This window comes from Balaenoptera ricei, chromosome 2 (assembly GCF_028023285.1).
Source record: "Balaenoptera ricei isolate mBalRic1 chromosome 2, mBalRic1.hap2, whole genome shotgun sequence".
NCBI classification, from domain to species: Eukaryota; Metazoa; Chordata; class Mammalia; order Artiodactyla; family Balaenopteridae; genus Balaenoptera; species Balaenoptera ricei.
The window spans coordinates 138768988-138791505 of record NC_082640.1 but is presented as its reverse complement, the minus strand read 5'-3'; the positions used below and the strand labels follow the sequence as shown (position 1 = coordinate 138791505).

General features: G+C 44.4%; 1 protein-coding gene and 1 long non-coding RNA gene across 4 annotated transcripts in view; both read left to right on the top strand.

Annotated features, from left to right (window-relative positions):
- The window catches only part of LOC132359710 (uncharacterized), a 40975-nt gene extending 24325 nt beyond the window's left edge, over nucleotides 1-16650 (top strand). For 2 of the 3 annotated variants that reach the window (XR_009500904.1, XR_009500905.1), the window contains one exon: nucleotides 16212-16650. This is a non-coding gene — a long non-coding RNA (uncharacterized LOC132359710). Of the gene's footprint in view, nucleotides 1-12899; nucleotides 13149-16211 lie in introns of all 3 variants that reach the window. The other variant, XR_009500906.1, reaches the window with a different exon arrangement.
- A 1496-nt stretch (nucleotides 16651-18146) lies between these two features.
- NIN (ninein) overlaps nucleotides 18147-22518 on the top strand; it is a 100124-nt gene continuing 95752 nt past the window's right edge. The window contains 2 exon segments of the mRNA XM_059914202.1: nucleotides 18147-18172; nucleotides 18697-18750. The gene's annotated coding sequence lies outside the window, so the exon portion shown is untranslated.

Sequence of the window (22518 nt, the reverse complement as noted above, 5' to 3'; positions counted from 1 at the left end):
TTCACTGCTGCATCCCCAGCACCTAAAACACTGTTTGGCACACAGTAGCTCTGTAGTAAATATTTTGTGATCATCTTAAACTCTTTAATACTCCTCTAAACTCTTTAATAACTCCAAGAGGTGATTTGTAAAATGCAAAAGAAAACAAAAATAAGAGGAAACACAAACAAATGGGGAAATTTTGGCTCACATGAAATCCATGGGGAGAAAATTAACTTCATATATTATGAATAAGAAGTTGGCGCCGTTCTAAGTGTAATTCATGTTATCCAGTCCTACATGTCTCAGATCGGGTAGATTATACAGGGAACCACCTAGGAATGATCAAAGAACTCCAGATGGTCTTGTGCACTCAGTTGAGGTTTGAAATCAAAATTTGTGTTAGCACCTGACTGCATAATTATGCATTATGTGATCTTCTCTTGTAATGCTCAAGGGCCAAAGAAAACAGGCGGATGGGTGGATGCAAGATTGAGGATTTGTTGATTGGCTGTGCCAGCACGTCAAAGGAGTAGGGGGGTTGTGTCTGTTGAGGCGAGTATCCTTAAAGTGTCCTTAAATCCAAGAGGGCTGGGGGCTGTTATACAGGCAGATTGAAGGCCGATGCCTTGGTAAGACTGAAGATGGGTGGGATGAAGATGGAGGGGAAGGAAGGGTATAGGGTTGAGGTCAGAGTGGAATTTCAAAGTTCAGGATTTCAGAGGTGAAGTAGTTCTAGGTGATGACAAGGTCTTGTAACAGGATAGGAGATATTGATGGCAACTGAGTAGAGCTCTCAGATGAGTCATAGGACATGAGAAAATTTGATATTATGTGGGTTAGGCACTGATGCATACATTTATCATCTTGGGTGATGATTTGGAAACTGCAAAGCCAGCTTTAAATATCACATGATGTTTAAGTGTCACATTGTCCAATAGTCACCTTTTGCTTGAAAATACTTTACTTATAATAACTCTAAAATAACAATCCTCCCCAAGTGAACAAACCAGGATTTTAGCATCATTTCAATTCACTAGGTTCATAATGTTGGGGGCTGTGAGTTTTGCTTGCTGAAGGTTTGATTCTTTTTTTTCCTTAATTAATTAATTAATTAATTAATTTATTTATTTATTTATTTGGCTGCACTGGGTCTTAGTTGCAGCACGCAGAATCTCCTTTGCGGCATGAGGGCTCTTTAGCTGCAGCGGGCGGGATCTAGTTCCTTGACCTGGGATGGAACCCGGGCCCCCTGCATTGGGAGGGCGGAGTCTTAACCACTGCGCCATCAGGGAAGTCCCTGAAGGTTTGATTCTGTTCAAAGAATAACTTGCAGATAAACACACACCAAAGGAGTGCCACTTTATAGCTCCAGATTAAAGTCCGTTTTGAGATGATACTGAAGAATCCATATTTTATTTGGTGCTACACACATCATAAAAGATCTTGAGTCTCCAGAAATCCACATTCTAAGGCTACAAGACACTCAGTAAACACATAAATGTCATGTTAAACAATGGTAGGATGGATAAAAGCACTTATCTCCCAGACACCCAATCCATGAAGTGTTCCAATTACAAATATAACAGGCTGACCTTCAGAGAAACAAAATCTTTACTAGGTATTCTCTAATAGCTTTTAAAAAAGATAATAGAAGCTTGAAATTGAATGTAATGTCCAATGAAGAGTAAGATTTCAGCTTCTTTCACTGTCAGGTGCAGCTGGGGATAGGCAAAGAAACGTTCTGTTTTGTTTGTTTTGTTTTTCAAAGTTTTTCATCCAGTACTAAGCCTGAAACATTAAAGAAAGATATCAGAAATCACAGATCAACCGTAGCCAGCAAGTAAATTGATTATATTCTTTTTTAAGGATATTCATAATAAAAGAATCAATCCACATGTTTAATTGAATTCACCTAAAATGGTAAGAAATCTTACAGAAGTTGTATGAAGTAGAGATTGTGCAAAAGGCATTCAACCTTGCAAACTTTCTAACCAGGGAGTAACTAAACAATTTCTCCTTTCCCGGCTTGGGAAGGTTGAGTGCCAGGCACCTGGGTAGTGTGGGAAAGTTCTAACTGAAGGAATCCATGCTCTAGATTTTACATGTGAAGTCATTTTTAGACATTTTGTAGAGCTACGGAAACAGTTTTGCCCTTTCCATTTTTCCCCTACCAAGTTTTCCATATCTTCAAGACAGATGGAGCACATGTAACAAAACCAACCCGATGCAGAGGATGCAATCTGGGATATTAAAAATAAAATCTTTTCCAAATCTTCACAAGCTCCTTTAAAAACACTTCCAACCAAGTGTTAAAGCAGCTAACAGAGGTGTCTAAAAATGAAAAAAAGAAGAGGTGCTCCAAAGGGTTCTTTTTTCAGAACCAGTCAGCATTAATATTTACTTCTCAGAAAGAGCTCTTTACACAATCAGCAGATATGACCAAATTTAGTCATATGTGAATTGAAAATGATTATATCCCAGAGGGCTCTACATTGACAATCTTTAAATATAAAAATGTTGAATCAAATCCAGAAATAAGACAAATAGTCAAATGCAATTAATACACAAGATAATGTTAATATTATATTTTATTTTTGGCTGTGTTGGGTCTTCGTTGCTATGCGCGGGCTTTCTCTATTTGCTGCGAGCAGGGGCTACTCTTCCTTGTGATGCGCGGGCTTCTCATTGCAGTGGCTTCTCTTGTTGCAGAGCACGGGCTCTAGGTACGTGGGCTTCAGTAGTTGTAGCACGCAGCCTCAGTAGTTGTGGCTCATGGGCTCAGTAGTTGTGGCTCACGGGCTCTAGAGCGCAGGCTCAGTAGTTGTGACACATGGGCTTAGTTGCTCTGGGGCATCTGGGGTCTTCCTGGACTAGGGATCGAACCCGTGTCCCCTGCATTGGCAGGCGAATTCTTAACCACTGAGCCACCAGGGAAGTCCCAATATTATATATTAACAGACTCCAAATAAACATTCAGCACCATTGCATTATTCAAAGAAATCAGTAAAGAAAATATGGTTAGGTAGATTTTGACATTGTATTCTTACCATTACTAACTCTAAGCCCTTTATTATAGAAACATTGTAGCTTATATTTTACATTTTCGTAATATTTAAATTTTATATTTTCGTAATATTTAAAAATAGGAACCTATCAATTGTGGCTCCTGGATTTTTAATTTTCTATGTAAAACTAATTTATTCTGAGCCATATGTAATTTCAGATTTTCTAGCAAGAGATTATCCCCACAAAATTGTGTTGAAATGTTACTATCCCATTGCCATCATCCAAAGAATGCATCAATATTCAATTAAATGTAAATAAAATTAATCTTTCTTCTTTTTTCCACCGGGACATATAAGTAAATTGTTTGAAATGTATTACTGATGGAAATTAAATGTAAATTACTTCTTAATTTATGGAGCCTCAGTGAACTGGGAACTGATCTAGGTGCTGGGGATACAGCCATGAACGAGGCAAACAAGGCCAATTCAGGCTAATAGGGGAGACTGGCAACAGCCCTATAAACAAGCAAAGGCACAAACAAGACCATTTTGGATAGTGATGAGTTTTGTGAAGGAGAGGGAATCTGCCAATGGCATGGAGGGTGGCTGAGAGAGCATGAGGGCCAGGGGACAGGGCAGTCGGGAAATCAGAGAAGGCGATGTTTCGATCAAGACCGGAGCAGCCGAAGGAGCCAGCTGTGCAAAGAACAGGGGGGAAAGCATTGCAGGCAAAGCGAACAGCTAATGCAGGAAGGAGCTTGGTGTGTTTGTATATCAGAAATGCGGCCAGTGGGGGTGGACTGGGGCGCCGGGGGTGGTGGTGGTGAGAGATGAGGTCCAGGTGTTAGGCAGGGCCAGATTATGGAGTCAAGATTTGGGGTTTATTCTGAGAGTGAAAAGAAGCCACAGTAATTGATTGCATTTTTAAAAAGATCACTCTGTCTCCTGTGAGGCAAATGGAAGGGCAGGGACCAGAATGGAGGCAGGGAGACCAGGTAGACTGCCAGGAGTCCGGGGGAGGCACAACTAGATGGCCCTTAGCAGGGTGCTGGCAGTGGCCACAGTGGGGATGGTGAGAAGTGCTCAAATTTGCAATACATTTTAGAGATACAACCTAAGGGACTTTCTGGTAGTGAATTACAACTCCTCAAACTAAGTTCTCTCTCCAGACCTACATTTCCAAAGCTTTTCTGATACAATTTTAGATCCCAGCCCCTTATCCTCACCTCCGTACTCCTCTGCACATCTATGCGCCCCTTTCAGACCTCAGAAAAATACCCCCTCAAACCTCTTAAATCACAGTTGGTCCCAATGGCTTATCCAGACACCCATTCCAGTGCGATGGGTACACCTCAGCTGCTGTTGTGCCTGCAGATCCCAGAAATGACTCCCCAGACAGCCTTTCCCAGGTCCTGTCACCTTACAATCCATGCCTTCCAAAGGACTCCTAGAGAAATCCCCAAACAGTCATTTCACATTTTTACGTGACTCTCCACATACACAAGACTTCGGCACCCTCTGGGGATCTGTCCTAGAATGTTACAGCAGCCCCAATCACATTCAGCGGGTGGTTCTGCAGACAAGCTCAATGCTAGGGTCTTTGCATGCCTCAGTTACCTTGCAGGGGACAGAGCTACCAGCAGCGCCTTCTTACAGTTGAGGAAACCAGGATGTAGATGTGTTTTGCAAATTGCAAAACAACACCCAGCTAGGATTTAAGTCAGGTGAGGCCCAGCTAGGCTCTTTACCTCGTGCTTCTCTAAGAACTGCTTCTCCCACAACAACACCCCTCCCCACCCACTCTTGGTGAAGCATCATGGTTAGAACACTTTTAGGAGTGTTAGGAGCCAGATTGCCGGGACTAGAACCCGAGTGTCGTTACTTTTTAGTTGCATGACCTTGGATAAGACACTTAACTTCTCTGTGCCTGTTTCCTCCTCTGTAAAGGAGAGAGAATGATAATACCTACCTCATAAGGTGAGGATTAAGTGAGTTACTATATATAAAGTGCTCAGAATGACATCTGGTTTAGAACAAGTGCTACAGAAATATGAATTATCATTGTCATCATTCTTCTGTCCCCCACTGACACGTCACCTTCACTTCATATTTGTGCCACAAAACTTCAGCTCCATGATTATCAAGCTATTACCAAAAGACTCCTAGGTAGGTGTCTAGGTAAGGGGCTTGTTAGGGGAGTGCATAGTAAGGTCATTATAAAAAGAAACTTGACGGGCAAAGTGATGAGGCAAGTGTCAGGGAGGCTAAAGAGACACTTAATAAGTTGTGATTAATTTACTCTGAATAATGCATTGAAGTGAAGACATTTTTAAAGCATTATTCGGATTAAATGACTTCCCATTCTGAGGCTCATCTCACTAACCAGGAAGTGTGTGGAGCGGGCAGAGGGGAGCCTGCTCTTTCCAGTCTTGAATCACCTGGGGTTAAGGGCCTGCATCGCAAGCTCTTGCTTCCACTTCATTGTTTTTAGTCGCTACAATGTTTAGGTTGTTTACCAGTCTAAGTAGACTGGGTTTATCTGTGGGAACAACAATAACAACACACTTCATCAGCTCAGTGATAAGGTTTATTTCTTGTTCATGCCACAAGTCTGTCACAGAAGGCCTACTTATTGTAGTCATTGAGGAACTAGGCTGGCAGAGGCTCCATCTCAACGTGCTTCCCTGATCATGGGGGCAGGGGAGAGAGCATGGCAAGCCACACACATGGCTCTTGAAGCTTCTGCCCAGAAATGCCCCATCATGCTGCTCATATTAACTCCACAAAGAGTTAACTGAAAGTGAACAGAAAACCCATCTAAAAGTAGCTGGAACAATAAAAAGGGGGGGGGGGGGAGGGTATTTTCTCACCCAACAAGAAGTCTGGAGGTAGATCAAAGCCCAAGTCTGTAAATCCAGCAATACAAGGAGGGCTTCAGGGGCCCACTTTATTTCCATCTTTCTACTTTGCCGTCCTTAGGGTGTCAGCAATATCCACCATCAAGGTCACAAAATGGCTGCAGCAATACCAGCCATCACATGCATACCAACAACGTCTGGAGAAGAATAGTGATGTTTCCTCCCATTAGCCTCATATTATTGAGAAAAGTTTTCCCAGAACCCCCAGCTTACCTTGGGTCTCACTGGCCAGAATTAAATCATATGGCCGTGTCTTAGCCAGTCACTGGCAAAAAGAATTAGACCACTTCCTGGTGTGAGAAAAGGCCTATTTTCCCTTTGCCCAAACAACTCTGACTTCTATAAGAAATATGCCACTGAACATAAGAAATCAGGAAAATGTAACCTAGTTTCACCAACTAGGGTAAGCTCCTTTATTCAGAGTGTAAATAAAGAGGGACCATGATGACCCCTCATGAAAAGCCTTCATTTGTGCTTACGTAATTATCCACAGTGGAATAACTATGGGCAAATAAAGCAAGCAAAACAGGCATTTAATAGGGAGGGATCATTTACCTAAGGGTCAGGGAAATAAGAAACTACTTTGGGTTGATATTACATCCGTCTCAAAAGAGTTGACCAAAAGAATTCCCCACTCCCTTCTTTGTGATCTCCCACCATAGCCTAAACATACCTTCTTCATCATTTCACTCCCCACACGTTATTGCCTTTATCTGTGTACCTGTCTGTCTCCACCTGCAAGACTGTAAGCTCTTTGAAAGATATGGTCTGTTTCATCTATTTTTTTCCTGTGTGTGCTAAAAATAACAATGGGTAACATCAGTGGATTGCTCCCTGTGTACCAGAGCCCATTCTAAGTTCTAAATGAATTAATTCTTGTAATGTTCACAACTGTCTTGTGAGGTCTGTGCTGTTATTATCTATATTTTATAGATGAAGAAGAGACGGAGGTTAAAAAGGTTAAGTCACTTGACCAAATGTACACAACTATTAAGTGAGAGTTGAATTTCAGGTGGAGGCAGCCTAGCTGGGTCATGCCTCACAGATGTGCTCTGCAAATGGGTCAACCTAATGTGCTTGAATATGCAATGTGAAGGTGAGAGAGAACAGGAGTGAAGAACAAGTGAAGTTATCTTTTATTGACATGTGGAATCTGAAATCAAGTACCATAGACCTAAATTCCCTAAGAGTAGAGATCATGTATGTTTCCCCTGCTCAGTATGGTATCTCTGACTCCTAGTAGTCCCAGCACACAGTAGGTCCTCAAGTATTCCTGGAAATGGGGGAGGGAAGAAGGGAGGGACTGAGCCAGGGAGGAAGAGAGGGAGGGAGGAAGAGAGATTGAATGAATAAACACAACTAATGTCCTCCTTCCTCTACATTTTCTACCTTCTCTTCCTCTTACTTCCATGGGTAACTTGGCTTCTGTTACCCTAACATCCTACCTAGGAGAGGAGGAAGTGTTGTTTCTAAGTATTGTGTTCTCAAAGAGAAGAGTTTAAGTGTAACATTGTTACAGAGTACTGAGGCCTCTCTGCTGCCCTAAAATTCATTTGGGTTTTGAAACAATGTATCTTGTATAGAGTAGGTTTTTCCTCAAACTGAAACATTTTTAAAGAATTTGGACTTGTGCTTTTTTTCTAATTGTGTGCTGCTTGAAATGTCAATGCAAGGCAGGGATGCCAGTTTCCACGTGGACACATTGATTTATTTTTAAAAAGTCAATGCAAGTCCATAAGCAAATGAACAGCAGTAATTAAGGGCCAGGAAATAGCCACTCTCCGTTGATGGAACTAGTACTCCAGCAGTCCCTCCACCAGCAATGTGTCACATCAGGTAATAGGCTGTGAATGCTAAAGGCAGTGTTTTTCTTCTTTCAGCACCATTGTCATAGGACTCTGTTTTCATGGTGCATAGAATTTCACAGTCCATAGAAACAACCATACAAATGTAACATATCAGATCTAATCTTTAAATCATATATACTCCCCCACTCTAGTTTTAATCATCAAAGTAAAATCATACTGGAACTGAAGCATGGCACTTTTGTCGCAAGTGAATTTTAAGTGTTCTTATTCCTAAAGGGTGTCCAAGTTTCTGTTGTTGATTTTCTTGTTTTGATTCTTATCCAGAGAGCTAATTTTTAAAAGTGTCTCTTTTGGTCTAACCTTGAACTGGAATTTCATGAGTCTCTGAATATCCCAAAATTTGTTTGTTCATTATTCTCAGGTTACTTTCCGATTTCATTCAAATGTCTTTGAGTTATTAGGGATTTTTTCTGGTGTCTCCTTCAATTTCAACACATCCAAAAATGAGCTCATTGATTTCTTCCCCATCTGGCTTTTTCCTCTGTGTTCTGTCTCTTGGCTGATGGCACCGTCCTTCACTGTCTGATCCAACCCAACACTTCGGCCACTTTTGATCACTCTGATTTTCCCACCTACAGCCAGTTAGTTGGCAAGTCCATTCGTCTAATCTCTAGATCCATCCTTTCCTTTTCATTCTCACACCCACTGCCCTAAGTCAGCCCCTCATCATTGTCACGTGGAATATTGACCCCCAAAGTGGTTTCCATTGTTTATCTCTTATCCATCCAACCCATCCTTTATATTTCCATTCAGTTCTTTTCTGAAAGAGAAGTGTATCATTTCTCCCCTGCTTGGAAATCTAAAATGGCTCACCCTTACCAATTTTTAAAAAGCCCAAACTCTTTAATGACATTGAAGGCTGTTCTTCAGTTACTCCCAGACTGCTTTGTCAGCCTCATCACCTTTCACTCCCCACCATTACCTTCATTATCCCTGCATGTGTATGTATTTTCCCCAGATTTACCATGACACTCCTCAATTCCATTTGCCTGGCAAAATCCAAATAACCCTTCAAGGCCTAGTTCAAATACCCCTCCTTTTATGGAAAGGTCCTTGATCACCAGGCAGAATTAATCTCTCCTTCCTGCTCTCCTAGCATTTTGTTTATATCATTATGCCCTTTGTCTGAGATCAGGTTCCCAGAAGAAGATCCTGAGAGGAGCATTTGTAAGGAAGGGTTTTTACTAAGGCGATGTTCCCAGAAGAGACTGGCAAGTGAATGAGGGAAGTAGGACAGGGAAGGAAAAGAGACAGAGCAAATGTAAGACAAGGCAAAGTCCTAGGAGTAGCTCAGCCTGATCTGGTAGGGAAAGCCTGGACATTAACTTAAGTCCTGCTCTAAGGCAAAGGGAGCTGGGCTTTTTTTATTCCCACATTGAGCAGTCACTGCTAGGAATTAAGCTCCCCAGCACTTGCTGCTCTCTAAATTTGTACATAGTACCCTGGGGTAGCCACTGAAGAAGAGCCATTGGTGCAGCCCAGTGGAAGCAAAAGCACATCAGCTGATGGAGGGGCACAGAAATGGTAACAGGGATCCCCGAACATCCGGGAGGAGGCAGACAATGTCAGCTCTGCTCCTTAGCATAGGCTGACTTGGTTCCGTCTAAGCGTCCCCAGCCCCTGGATCCCTAACCGCTTGGGAGCAGAGACCCCTTCTTAGTCATCCTTACGTCCCCACAGCGTGGAAGGTATCACTTTGCACCTCGAAAGTGCTTAAATAACATTTGTTGGTTCAAATTGAATACTCCTTTCCTAGGTCTTGTGCAACATTTTGCTGCTACTAATCATACTGCTGAGATGTTTTTTTTCCCCTAGCTGGTTTTAGCTCAATAATAGAAGATATGGCTTCTGGGGTTTCAAAACCTAAGGTTCAACTTTTCACATTGCGCTTTTCTTCCTGGGGCAACAACTTGCTGAGCACATCTCTTCCTAAATTCCAAGACAGGCTGCTTGCTCTGCTCAGTCAAGGCTGCCAACTCAAGAAACATTTTTGAAAGATCACAGTCAGCCTCACTGCCAAGAGAAGAAGTTCTTGGCACAAAAAGGACCTGGTTCAATATGAGATGCCAGATGGTGATTTCAACTTCAGCTAAATTCCTGCTGAAAAAAAGTGTTTGAGCTGCAGATGAGAAAAGCTCCTATGACAAATTTCCAAGTGTTAGAAGCTTCAGAGGGAAATGGCAAGTGTTGATATACTCCCCTCCCAACCACATGCACACACACCATAGAACTACTACCTGCATCTGGTAGCTAAGATTCCTACAAAGATGCCTTTGCTTTTTAAGAAGACTTTCAGCCCTGATATGATTTTTACTAATATTAAAGTATATTATCCGAATCCATTAAAATAAAATACTATTTGTTTTTGTGCAGTGTTTTTTCAAAGTATGTGTCCCTTTAGCATCTGCGGTGAGCTTTTTTGGTATCTGGAGGCAATTCTTTCCTCTCCACCGATAACTCCATTATTAAGCCAATTAATAAACAGTGTGTCTCCCCTCCCTAAATACCAGTGTGTCTCCCCTCCCTAAATACTTTCAGGTTACAAGGGATGTACGTGAAGTATACATTGATGGTGCTCTGCCTGGATGCCCTTGGGTCCCTGACTTACTGGTGCAGGAAATAGAAAGCCCAGCTCCTCTGACTCAAGTCAGGGCAAACTCTGAGGTGCAATTTATGCTCCAGAGCTCCACTCAAGATTAGGCTGAGGCTGGGACTTTGCCTGAAATTTTTGCCCTCGGCCGGCTTCTTCTCTTCTGCTCTCCTTGTCTTGCTCTTCCCCCTCACCCTCCTCCACCACCCTCCCCTACGGGTTTCTGCCGGAGCATTTCCTTAATAAAACTCATGCACACAAATCCTCATCTCAGGGTCTAGTTTTGTGGAACCAACCTAAAATTATGTACAATAGAAAAACTAAAGGCATTTTGTGCTAACAGAGAGAAGACAGTTTTTTCTGGAGCAAGGAATGTATGCATACCTCCTTTATCAATCAAGGTCTCAGAAGGAAATAGTGGATAAGCTCAAATTAGGTATTTGGAGAATAGTTAATAAAGGGACTACTTACAAAAGGGTAGGTCGGGTACAAAGAAACAAGGATAGTGCCTGCCCGGGAGCTGATAACAGGGGGTGCCCTTACCAAGCCCAGGCCTGACTGGCAGAACTGATGACTGAGAGTTGTGTAGCAAAGGCTGTGCCACAGAAGCTGTGATCTTAAGGGATGCAGCCGGCCTACAGAGACCCTCTAGGGGGCAGCTGGCTGAATAAATACCCCAACCTCATGCTCTTTCCACCTTCCAGTCTTTTGCCAGTGAACCTGTCAGCCGAACCTAACGGGATGCCAGGTGCAAAGGAGTCCCTTAACGCAATACATTTTGGTGGCCTCTTAGGGAATTGAGCAGTAGAGAAGGGTAGAGGGGGCATCTGGAAGGACAAACAAGGCCACCTACCTATTTTCACACACACACACACACACACATTTGGCCTGTTCTTGACTTTGCTTTGTGACCAGATTCACATAAATAGGCACTCATTTTTCTCTCTGCTGATTTCCCCCCTTCCCCTTGTATCTTATTTGTACTTCAGGGGATCCAGAAATAGGCTGCATGATGTTGGGGAAGAGACCTCAATAATAAAAAATCAGACAAAATGCTTTTTTTGTTAAAGTCTGAGCATGGCATCTGGGCATCTCAGCATAGCCCCCAAACCTCATCTCCAAGATGGCTTTTTTTTTTTTTTTGCAGATTGAAATATGACTCACAGAGCTCACTGCCGTAAGATTTATCATCACTTTGACTTCAGTATTTTGGTGCAAAGAGGTCTAGATTATATCCTTAGAGAACCATGCCCATTCTGTCCAAATTGAAAACAAAATGCAAATCAAAGATTTATGTCGCTTTTGGTAATGAAGGGTCTAATTGCTTTCTCATCAATCCAGATGCAAAGATGCCCTCATTATTCAGTTTACCCCCAAATGTCCTCATTATTGGAAACGATGCTCTCTTCTTGTTGGTTTCATTTTCTGTCTTGAAATGGTCATTTCCCCTGCATTCACCTTTGGCTTGGTTCCGAATATAAAGCACTGCAAAATGTGCAGAGTGGAAGACAAAACGTCACCCAGTTATTTCAAGGCCTCTGAAATTAATCGTGGAAAACAACACAGCTCCTTAGGATGCCAGCAGGAGCTGATGTGGGCGGGACAGAGGATAGAGGTTGAGCAACACCTCTCCCACTCATCCCTAGAGGACAGGCGCACGCAGCAGTGACTGCCTTCTGGGCCTCCAGCCCTCTCTCTCTCTGGGTCCCCTGCAGGTGCAGATACAGCTGAGCAGAAAACACGTAGGCTGTGGGACATGTATTAACAAATGGCCTGCAGGGTTGTCATGTCTAAGTATTAAAATAGGGTACACTGGGCTATTTTCTTCTGAAATTTTATCTTTTTAAATACTTTTGGGGGGTCCAAAGGTTTTAGAGGGTGGTGGCTTTTAAGAATATTTTAAAATTCTGTGTTTCATTCCAAGAAGGCTGTTTGCATCACCCATGAACCTGCATGGGAGGCGAGTGCGGGGGTAGATGAGCCCAGCCCAGGGGACTGATATGTGATCTTGAGCAAAGCACCAAACCCTCCTGAACCCAGGCTCGTTGTCACAACAAGGAATTGGGTGGGATGAAGTAACAACCCTCTTCTTGTTCTAACATTACACTCCCTGAAACACGAGCCAGCAGCCATAGGCAGCTAGTCTGAGGGGAGATGAGCTGCAAAATACACACCCGATTTCAGACTTAGTACAACCACTCATGTAAATCATATCATTAATAATTTTTATATTGATTACATGTTGAAATGATAATATTTGGGGTATATTGAGTTAAATAAAATGTAAACATTTTACTTGTTTGCTTTTACTTTTACAAATGTGACTACTAGAAATTTTTGAAGTGCACGTGTAGCTCACTTTATATTTCTTTCAGACAGAACTGTTTATTTATTTATAGGACTATTTTAAAATATGTTTCTGGGTTCCTATTTTGCGTGTGCATCAAATTCTAGAAAACTTAAAGTAGTCTTGCTTGGGGAAAAAATGTTATGTCATTTTCCATTCAAAATTCTTTCTTTTTTTTTTTTTTTAAAGGTGAAGATTTCGTGTCATGTTGGCTAAGTGTTTAAGAGAGTGCGAGGTGAAGGAATACCAATGCTTCTTAAACTAGAACTTTATTTTCTTCTACTTTGAAGTGAGCTATATGTGTCAGTCTTTAGGCACTTAAGTCTTTAGAACGGTAGAACATTTCCAGATTCCAGACACATGAAAAAAGATATTTCCGAAAGTGAAGACCAGCCTCCCCGTGCTGTCATGCACACACGTGCGACATCTCTTCTCCATGTAAGGGCCAAATATTTGGAAAGCACCTCAAAGCTCAATCTGTGAGCTCCAAAAGGCTCATGTTCAATAACCACTTCCTGCTGTGCAATAACTGCTGGGTCAAATAAAGAACAGTGGACAGAGACAGGGCATTGGTTATACCTTCAGACTGATGATCTGGGCAGAAGGGGCAGCAGGGGGAAGCTGCAGAGGCAGTTATGAGCACAGTGGAAGGAGGGTAGGTTGTCTGCAGACAGTGAGGATACATATATCTGCATGGATCAAGTAGGGTCTTGAATGTCAGGAAGAAGATCTAGGACCTGATATGAAAGGCAACGGGCTGAATGACTTGATAAAAGCCATGTTTTCAGGAAATCACACCTCTCTTCTCTGTCATGCTATATATGTGTGTGGCTCCCAATTGGAGGACCCGCCTGGAATCCAATGTCACCTCACAGTGTCCCCTCACTCTCTCATGTGTGCATATTTTTGCTTCCCCAAAGGTCAGTAACACATACCTCAAGGGCAAGGACCCAGGTTGATGTTTCTTTTGAACATCTCATGACTCCCAGGATAGTAATGGGCACAGAGTAGGTGTTTAATGCTTATGTTAAAAAAAAAAAAAAAAAGTGCTGAATCCCTGTTTCTTCTTCATTCATATATTTCACGAGGGAAGACGGAGAATCCTAATTCCTAATAGAGGTCCTCCAGGGCAAAAGTGTAAATCTGTTTGCTTTCTGTCTCTTTCCCATCCCTCTTCTGTGTTTTTCTCATTTCCTGCTGGCATCTTCTTGGGTTCTTACCATAAACATTTTGTCACTGAAACTCCTAGTCTTTGACTTGCATGTCTGGAACCCAGATTTCCCCCTTCCTCCTTTCACCATTTCCTTAGGGCCTTGGGGAGAGTATGATGTCCTTTTCACTCAGACAGTCCTTGGGTTGGATTATTCCTGATAATCTGCTTTATCTACTTGGTCCTCCCTGATACAGCTCTACAGCTCACATGAACACCATTCTGATTAGTTCAAATCACCAGAGAAATAAGAAAGACACGTATTAAAGAAGTGTAGAAGGAGCTGGGAGTTACTACATAGTGATAGAAGAACTTTTTTGACTATTCTGTGATTAAGAAATAATGTATACCCAATTATGACTTTGAGGGAGAGTACACTGAGTTTGGTTAGAGCTCTAGCCTTTCTTTAACCAGAAAAAGATAACTCTGCAGATCCCAGGAAATTCACGAAGCCTGAATTTCCCTCTCTCGCCTCGCCCTCCACCTTTTTAAAAAAAATAAGTTTATTTATTTATTTATTTATTTTTGTCTGCGTTGGGTCTTTGTTGCTGTGCGTGGACTTTCTCTAGTTGCGGTGAGCGGGGGCTACTCTTCGTTGTGGTGCGCGGGCATCTCATTGCGGTGGCTTCTCTTGTTGGGGAGCATGGGCTCTAGGCGCATGGGCTTCAGTAGTCGTGGCTTGCGGGCTCAGTAGTTGTGGAACACAGGCTTAGTTGCTCTGCGGCACGTGGGATCTTCCCGGACCAGGGATCGAACCCGTGTTCCCTGCATTGGCAGGCGGATTCTTAACCACTGCGCTACCAGGGAAACAAAGAATAACTTTCTTTTCCCTGGATTATTATTATTATTATTTTGTTGTTATTGTTAACTTTTTACAGCTTTTTACCAGTCTAAGAAAGCCAGCCCAGTACTGAAAAATGTAGCAGAAAGCCATTCAAAAATTTCGGCTATAAACACCTTAAGGATACTGGGTCCCTGAACAAGGATTTTTTTTAAGTGAGAGCTGATATCAGAGGCAGATAAACTGCAACAGATAAGAAATGTGGCTTGTAAAGGGTATTAACTCTGGGTATTTACATTTCTTTTCATTTTTTTCTTATATTGCATATAATGTAGTATTGGAGCTTGGCTACTATTTCTGCTGTTATCTTTATTTTTTGTTTAACAGAGAAAAGCTCAATTGATAGCTTCTAAGGTAAATTCCTGCTTTCTTCCAGTGGCTCAGTCTGGACTAAGACAAACCTTTCACCCTGTGCAACCTAAATTGCAGGCACATTGTGTCAAATTATCTGAGTTGGCAGGACTGTTCTTGCTAAGCTACACTGTGAAGTAGCCATGCTGAACACTTTCCCCTCTTTTGTAGGGAAGCTGGGAGTTATGTGTAATTTCCAGCATTAACTCCACCCCATTCACTCCCCTCATGAAAGAGTATCTTGTGTTTTTGAAATTACACAATCCCCACCAATTCTGATCTTTCTCTATAGGGAACATCTCCTGGCCCCCAAGAATCACTGCTTGAAACTAATGACAGTCTCCTCCTTAAGGATTCTTGCAGGTTAAAAAGGGATGCTTGGAGAGAGAACTTGTAGGATGAGGCTCCCATGGCAGAGACTAGCTGAAACAAGAAAAAAATCTATAACATATATAAATCTAAATATATATATTCTTTTTCATATTCTTTTCCATTATGGTTTATCGCAGGATATTGAATATAGTTCCCTGTGCTATACAGTAGGATCTTGTTATTTATCCATCCTATATACACTAGTTTGCATCCGCTAATCCCAAACTCCCAATCCTTCCCTTCCCTACCCCCCTCCCCCTTGGCAACCACACGTCTGTTCGCTATGTCTGTGAGCCTGTTTCCGTTTCATATATATGTTCGTTTGTGTTGTATTTTAGATTCTACATATAAGTGATATCATATGGTATTTGTCTTTCTCTTTCTGACTTCACTGAGTATGATAATCTCTAGGTCCATCCATGCTGCTGCAAATGGCATTATTTCATTCTGAAAAAAAAAAAAAACCTCTTCATTCTTACCTTCTAAGACTGTTGGCTGTTTTAGTCCCCAATGAACATATTCTCTTATTTATAAGATGACACCTATGTAAGGATTCTGCTAACAGGTTAGCTATTCCCATAACAAAGAGTGTGTATGTGTGTTGTGTAATTACTACTAGACTGAACAACCACGCATGAAGTACATGAGTGTGTGTGTGCATGCTTGCCCAAGATTGTTAAAAAGCGGGAGAGAGGAGGCTGAATCTCTCCTTTTTCTTATTCTCCAGGTGCACTGTGTTGAAGGAATAGCATTTGGGTTCTAAAAGAAGACTGACCTGCTTGGTGCTTCCCTGGTGGCTCAGTGGTTGAGAATCTGCCTGCCAATGCAGGGGACGCGGGTTCGAGCCCTGGTCTGGGAAGATCCCACATGCCGCGCAGCAACTAAGCCTGTGCACCACAACTACTGAGCCTGTGCTCTAGAGCCCGTGAGCCACAACTACTGAGCCCACGTGCTGCAACTACTGAAGCCCTCATGCCTAGAGCCCGTGCTCCACAACAAGAGAAGGCACCACAATGAGAAGCCCGCTTATCACAACAAAGAGTAGACCCCGCTTGCTGCAATTAGAGAAAGCCCATGCTTAGAGAAAGCCCGTGCGCAGCAACAACGAAGACCCGACACAGCCAAAATTAAATAAATGTATTAAAAAAATAAATTAAATAAAATAAGACTGATCTGCTTTAAAAAAAAAAAAAAAGAGCAAACAAACAAAACCCCCCAAAACTTTGAGTTAACTGTAGATTCACACTGTTATAAGAAATAATACAGAGAGATCCCTTATAGACCTTTTACCCAATTTTTCCCAATGATAACATTTTGCATAATTGTAGTACAATATCACAACCAGGAAACTGATGTCAATACAATCCTAGGGCTTTATTCAAATGACACCAGTTTTATGCTCACTCATTTTTGTGACTATATTTTGTTCTATGCAGTTTTGTCACAGATGTCATCTGCTTTTGAATCCCAGCTCTGCCAACTAGCTGTGTGGTCCTGAGGAAGCTCCTTAACTTCTCTAAGGCCCTCATTTGCAAAATGGATATAATAAAGTCTGCCTCCCAAAGGTGGTGTGAGGATTAGGTAAGATTATTCCTGTCAAGTTTCCAGCACACTGGATTCTCAGTAAATGCTAGTTTCCTTCCTGTCTGTCCCTTGTTCTTTCAGTAGCAAGGGAGCGTTTTCCAGTTTCCTGCTGAAATAACCAGACTTGTGTAGAAATGTAGAGATGGGGGAGTGAGAAGCGGAGACTCTGGGGGAGCCCTGGAGTAGGGGTTGGGGGGGAGGAGGCGGTAAACTCCGAGCAATCATTGGCCTGAGCGGTACCGACTCCAAGGAGTATCCGTCCCGCGTGGCTAGTGACGGAGGGTTAGATGCACCCACAGAAGCCTGGATGGGGGTGGGAGCCTAAGAAGACGTGGTGGGCAGGTGCGGAAGCCAGTCTAGACCTGGTAGGAGGGACGCACTCGCTCCATAGGGTTCAGAGTCAAGTCTGGACCTCTTCAGCCTCCTGGACCCCCTCTTCTAATGACCGCCAATGGGCGCTCGAGGGCGGAGAAATCCAAGGCCGCCTGGGGGAAAAAGAGGCACCTGGATCCCCACCTTCAGTCCCACGGGCTGGAGGCGGGGACTTTTCCCCGACCCGGAGACGTTGCCGGCCGGGCGTCCTAGGCACAGAGGGGATTGTGTAGGTGCCTCTGGAAGGAAGGAGAGGCTATCCGGCAGGGGATCGACCTCTGCTGACCTCCTCCATCTGCGCCCCGGCAAGCCCCGGATCTTCCAAGTTCAAATCTCCGAGGCGACCGCCCCAGGGTCACAGCCAAGCCGGGACCGCACTCCTCCGTGCTCCGGCCACCAGAGGCGCAGTCCCCGTGGAAGGGGTGGAGTGGGGGGGGACTGACCCCGCAAGGGCCCGGGCGGCGCCCAGCGCTCCTCCCTCAGCGGCCCCAGCTGCGCGGGCCGCGGAGGAGGAGCCGCGCCCGGGCCGGCGTCGCCCTGGCTCCTCCTCCCCGCGCGGGCCTGGCCCTTCCTCCCCTGCGTCCAAAGCTTCGGGTGGCCGCGGCCGAGCCGGGAGCCGAGCGCGCTGGGCGCGGCCGTCCCGCTGCCACTGCCGCCGCCGCCTCCGAGCCCCGAGTGCGCCCGCGGCCATGGCCCCCGCGGCAGCGCCAGGCGCCTGAGCCCCGGGACGCGGTAAGCGCGGAGCCCGCTCCCGCGGACCCCCGCCCCGCGGCCTGGGGGTGCGCGGAGGCCTCTCGCTGCCCCCGCGCTGTGGGCGAGGCCCTGCGCGCCCTGGCGGCCCAGGCACCGGAACAGGCTGGGGCTTCCCCTGCCGGGCTGGGGCCGGGCGGTGGTTGTCCCAGCGGGCCGGGAGCAGGGAGCGGCAGCGAGGAAGCGGGTGGCCCGGCGGCCAGCTCGGGCCGGGGCGCTCCAGGCTGACCAGGCGGGGAGGGGATGGTGTGCGAGGCGGAGGAGGGGTCGGTCCGGGAGAGCGGGCTGAGCGGGCGGGGGCGGGCCGGCGGGCGGGGAGGATGCGCGCCGCAGCCCCCAGGAGCCGCGCTTTTGTGAGCGCTGGGGCCCCTTACAAATGGAAATGACGCTCGCGCGGGTCCCCATTCCCGTCCGTTTGAAGGACGCCCGCCCTGAACCCCGGCGCCGACTGCGAAGTATTGTCCCGCTTCTGGAGCCCTAACAAAGCGTCCTCCCCCGCTTTGCAGAGCACTGGAGGCAGGCGGCCGGCTGTTCGGGCGCAACGGAGAGGCCGACAGAAGGTAAGCGAGGACGGCGGGGGCCGAGAGAGCTGCTGCCTGGGGACACAATGGGGTGTCTGGGGTTTCCGGGGGTGGCGATGGGCGGGCGGGTCGGGGGCGCATCTGCATCACGCGTTGCCGGGGACCTGGGCGGCGCGCCCGCGCTCCGGCCGCACCTCGCCTCCCGGCTTTGCAGCGCAGCCGGGTCTGGGCACCTCCGCCACCCGCGTTGTCCCCGCCCGCACTGCCAGCTGAAGGCGGCTACTGTGTGCTGGTCCAGGAGAGGACTTGAGTCCCGGGGCGGGGTGGGGGGGGGGGCAGAAAGGGTGGTGGTGCTGTTGCCTTCTGCCACCCAGGCACCCCTGTGACTGGGAAACTGAAGAGAAACCGGCCTGGGGAAACCCGAGGTGTTAGCCTGGGCTGTCTGAGTAGCGGAGAGCTGTTTGGACCCATTGTAGAAGGTGTCAGGGATCAAGGCACAGAGAAAGACTTTACCCAGTGCGACTACTAAGAAAGGAACAAAATGACGCTAGGCTATTGCCTGAAACCCTTGACCGCCAGACCCACGGGATGGAAGTGTGGAGTGTCGCAGCAGAAGCTTCCAGGGTTCCAGGGGCTGGGCTTCTGCAGCTACCAAACCGGTCTCTGACAAAAGGACAAAGCTGATGGAAACAGTTTACTGCTGAAAGCTCTTTCTGTGAAGCTGAAAGAGATAGAGATAGGAAGAGGCGATTTCCCAGCCTCAGCCCTGACAAACCGGGGCTAAGTTGGTGCAAGTAAAATGGGAGCTGGAAAGATTGTCCTACCGTGCACCTTGTTTCTAGACAACTTAGCTCTTATGAGATCTTCTGCTTTCTTTACTTGACTGGGGCAGATCCCCTCCTGGTGTTGAGGAATTTCTGAGATGAGCTTGCCATAGAACTTGAACTCCTGAATTTGTGAAATCAAAACGGATCGCATGGTTGTCTTTTGTGACTGAGGTGGTAGCATTTTTTGGGGTTAGAATCCTAATAAAGTCAACCGAGGCACATGGGCTAAGCTTCTGAGACCATGGAAGGTTCTCGATCCGGCTCCCTTAAATACATTAACATAAATTTATATCTGTTTACTTGTTTCCTGAGGATTGACAGTCTGCAAGGATATGTATTTTTTTCTGTGTCAGCTTAATTCTGAGTCTTCCCTAGTGGCTAACGTATTGGTAGCTGACCTGAAATATTGGCAGGTCTTGCTGTGGAGTTGAAGAGGGATGTGGAAATTCCCAGACTGTGTGTAACAGTGACATGACAGGCTGGCTGATAAAACAGTTTGCTGTGGTCTCCTCAGCTTTTGTCAGTGTCCTTAGAGAGGTGAAGTGAACTGCTGGGGAGTTTCTTTGCAGATTTGTTTATTTTCACCTGGTCTCTGGTGATTCCTTAGACGAAAGCATTCTGAACTGCAGTATAAAGTGTAGGGCTTACGGATGTTCCAAATGGGTTGGACATCAGCAAAGATATTGCCAAGGCAGGAAAAGACTTTACAGGAGGCAACGGAAAGGCAGCCATCACAGGCACGGTCTTTGCAGTAAAATGTCAAGGATCAGTCATCTTAACAGACACTTACTCAGAATGGCTTGGGTGTCTTTTTTCTTGTTCTTTTTTCATTTTAGATGTGTGGTGACCCTTAATATCAAAAGATGTTAACTGTCCCAGAGGGGGCGAATAGGGCTCCAGTGAATTTTGAACAGCCAATCTTAATAGACAACGTTCTAATCATAAGTCAAATGTTGTTCAAATAAATTGTTTTAAGTGTCACTGCAAATGACTTTCCACACTAACATTTCACCAATCTTGGTGCTTCCATTTTATGTTGATAATGAAAATACATTTTATCAGTCTTACATTGATGAAGGGTTGGCACATTTAGCCAGATCATTTTAGAGGGATTCAGACAGCCTAAAGCTTTTTCAGGAGGTTTATTTTTATAGGTGCCAATTCATTTGTAAGCCAATAAATTATGTGGTTTGAATTCTGGCTATTGAACTTACATCTGTTGGGCAGGGTCTTGTGGAGAGATTTACTGAAGCTTGCAAAAAGATATTTTTATCCTATTCACAAATAAAATAGAATTTTTAAAAGATTATGGGAATATGCAAGTGAGCAACTTTATTTGAAATCAGGACTCTTTATTGCAATTTATATCAGCAATTAACCATTTATTCAAGCTTTTAGATGCAAAAATGACAAACTATTTATGATCTAATCCTCCCTTAAAAAGCAAAGTTGGGAAAATACTGTTTATACATATGAGAAGAGAAGTGCTTCATTTTTATACCCCAGGAAACGGTAGTCAGAGCTGCAGGCATTCTAAATTAATTTGAGTAAATATGGCTCAAGAAGTGAAAGTTGTTACAAGCTGTCTCTTTTAAGAAAGTAGCAAAAATGCAGCTCTGTTTTCTGCTTCCCTAATTTTACTTAGTAGCTGATTACAGGTTACTGAATCTACCATGTGCTAGCCTAATGATTTTATTCCTCCAGCCATCCTGAGTTAATGACTTGATTGGGTAATCCACCTAGCTTTTAGGTTTAACAAAAGCTTGGGTTTGCTACATCATTCAGGATAGTAAAATACTAAAACTTATTTATGTTTTAGAATAAATGCTAGTGGGATACCCTTAGTTAAATTAATTTTTTTTGTAGTTAGCAAAGGTTGTTATTTTCTTTCAAATTTAATATGATCTTTTTCCTGTGTGGTGCCATTTAAGCTTTTGTGTTATATTTTTACACTCTGATTTTATTCTTGCTGATACTCTTGTGCTTTTAGTATCCAGCTAGAAGTGAGGTGCTATCTGAGCAGAGAGGAGGCTATCTGACAGTAATCAGTTTGATGAGCAGCAGTTTTTGGCAGAAATATTCTATTATCAACACATAAATGGGGACAATTGCTTTTTCTATTAAGCTTTTGCTAAACTTGAATTTATTCTCGTCACAATTTCACTCTGTGCTGAAGTTAGTCCAAAATGGTAAGCCTGGAAATCTTTGCAGCAAATTAAGGTGTTTGCAAAAAAGAGAAGAAAAAGAAACATTTTATTATGACCATTGGCATTATGAGGCTCTGACTTGCCAAACAGTGAAAGCTAAAGGCGTGAATGAAAAGCTTTGCCAAAGCAGAGTTTGTCCATGTTCATCTCTTTAGTTATAAAGTAAATTAGTCACTTGGTGGTCACTGCCTGGACTGTGGCCCCTCAACAGCTATGTCTGAACACAGATCCAAAAGCATCTATTATGATACCCGGGGAAAGCTGCTGAGCCAAGAGGGACATCCAGACATTCCTTGTAGCTGTTCAGCTGCTAGACCATCTGGAGGGGAAATAAAAGGCCTGGGCTAGGGCTCTGGCATTGTGCTCATTTATTATTTGGTTTTTCCTTGCCAGACTTTGTCCCCTTTTCACTCCCTTTGGCCCAGAGCAGACGTCCCCTTTGGCTGGTCTGCCATTCTTACAAGCTCCTTTCTATACCTTGGATGCTGGAAAGTTCACAAGTTCATGGATCCACTTCATGTGGGCCTTATGTTGGGGACTTCATTATCCCAGCAGCACCTCCACCTTGCTCTTTTCCAATCCCAGTTGGCACTGTGATTTCATCAGCCAGGGCTGCCAAAGGGAGCACAGTGACACCAGTCTCTGATGGACTTCCCTGTCAGGGTCTGCACATTCTGGCAGCCTTGTTTTGAGTTATTTGGAAGGAAAATACTCTGAATAGTTCTTATTATGGGCGGTTGTTGGGTGGTAATTGTTATGATTAATGGCTCTTT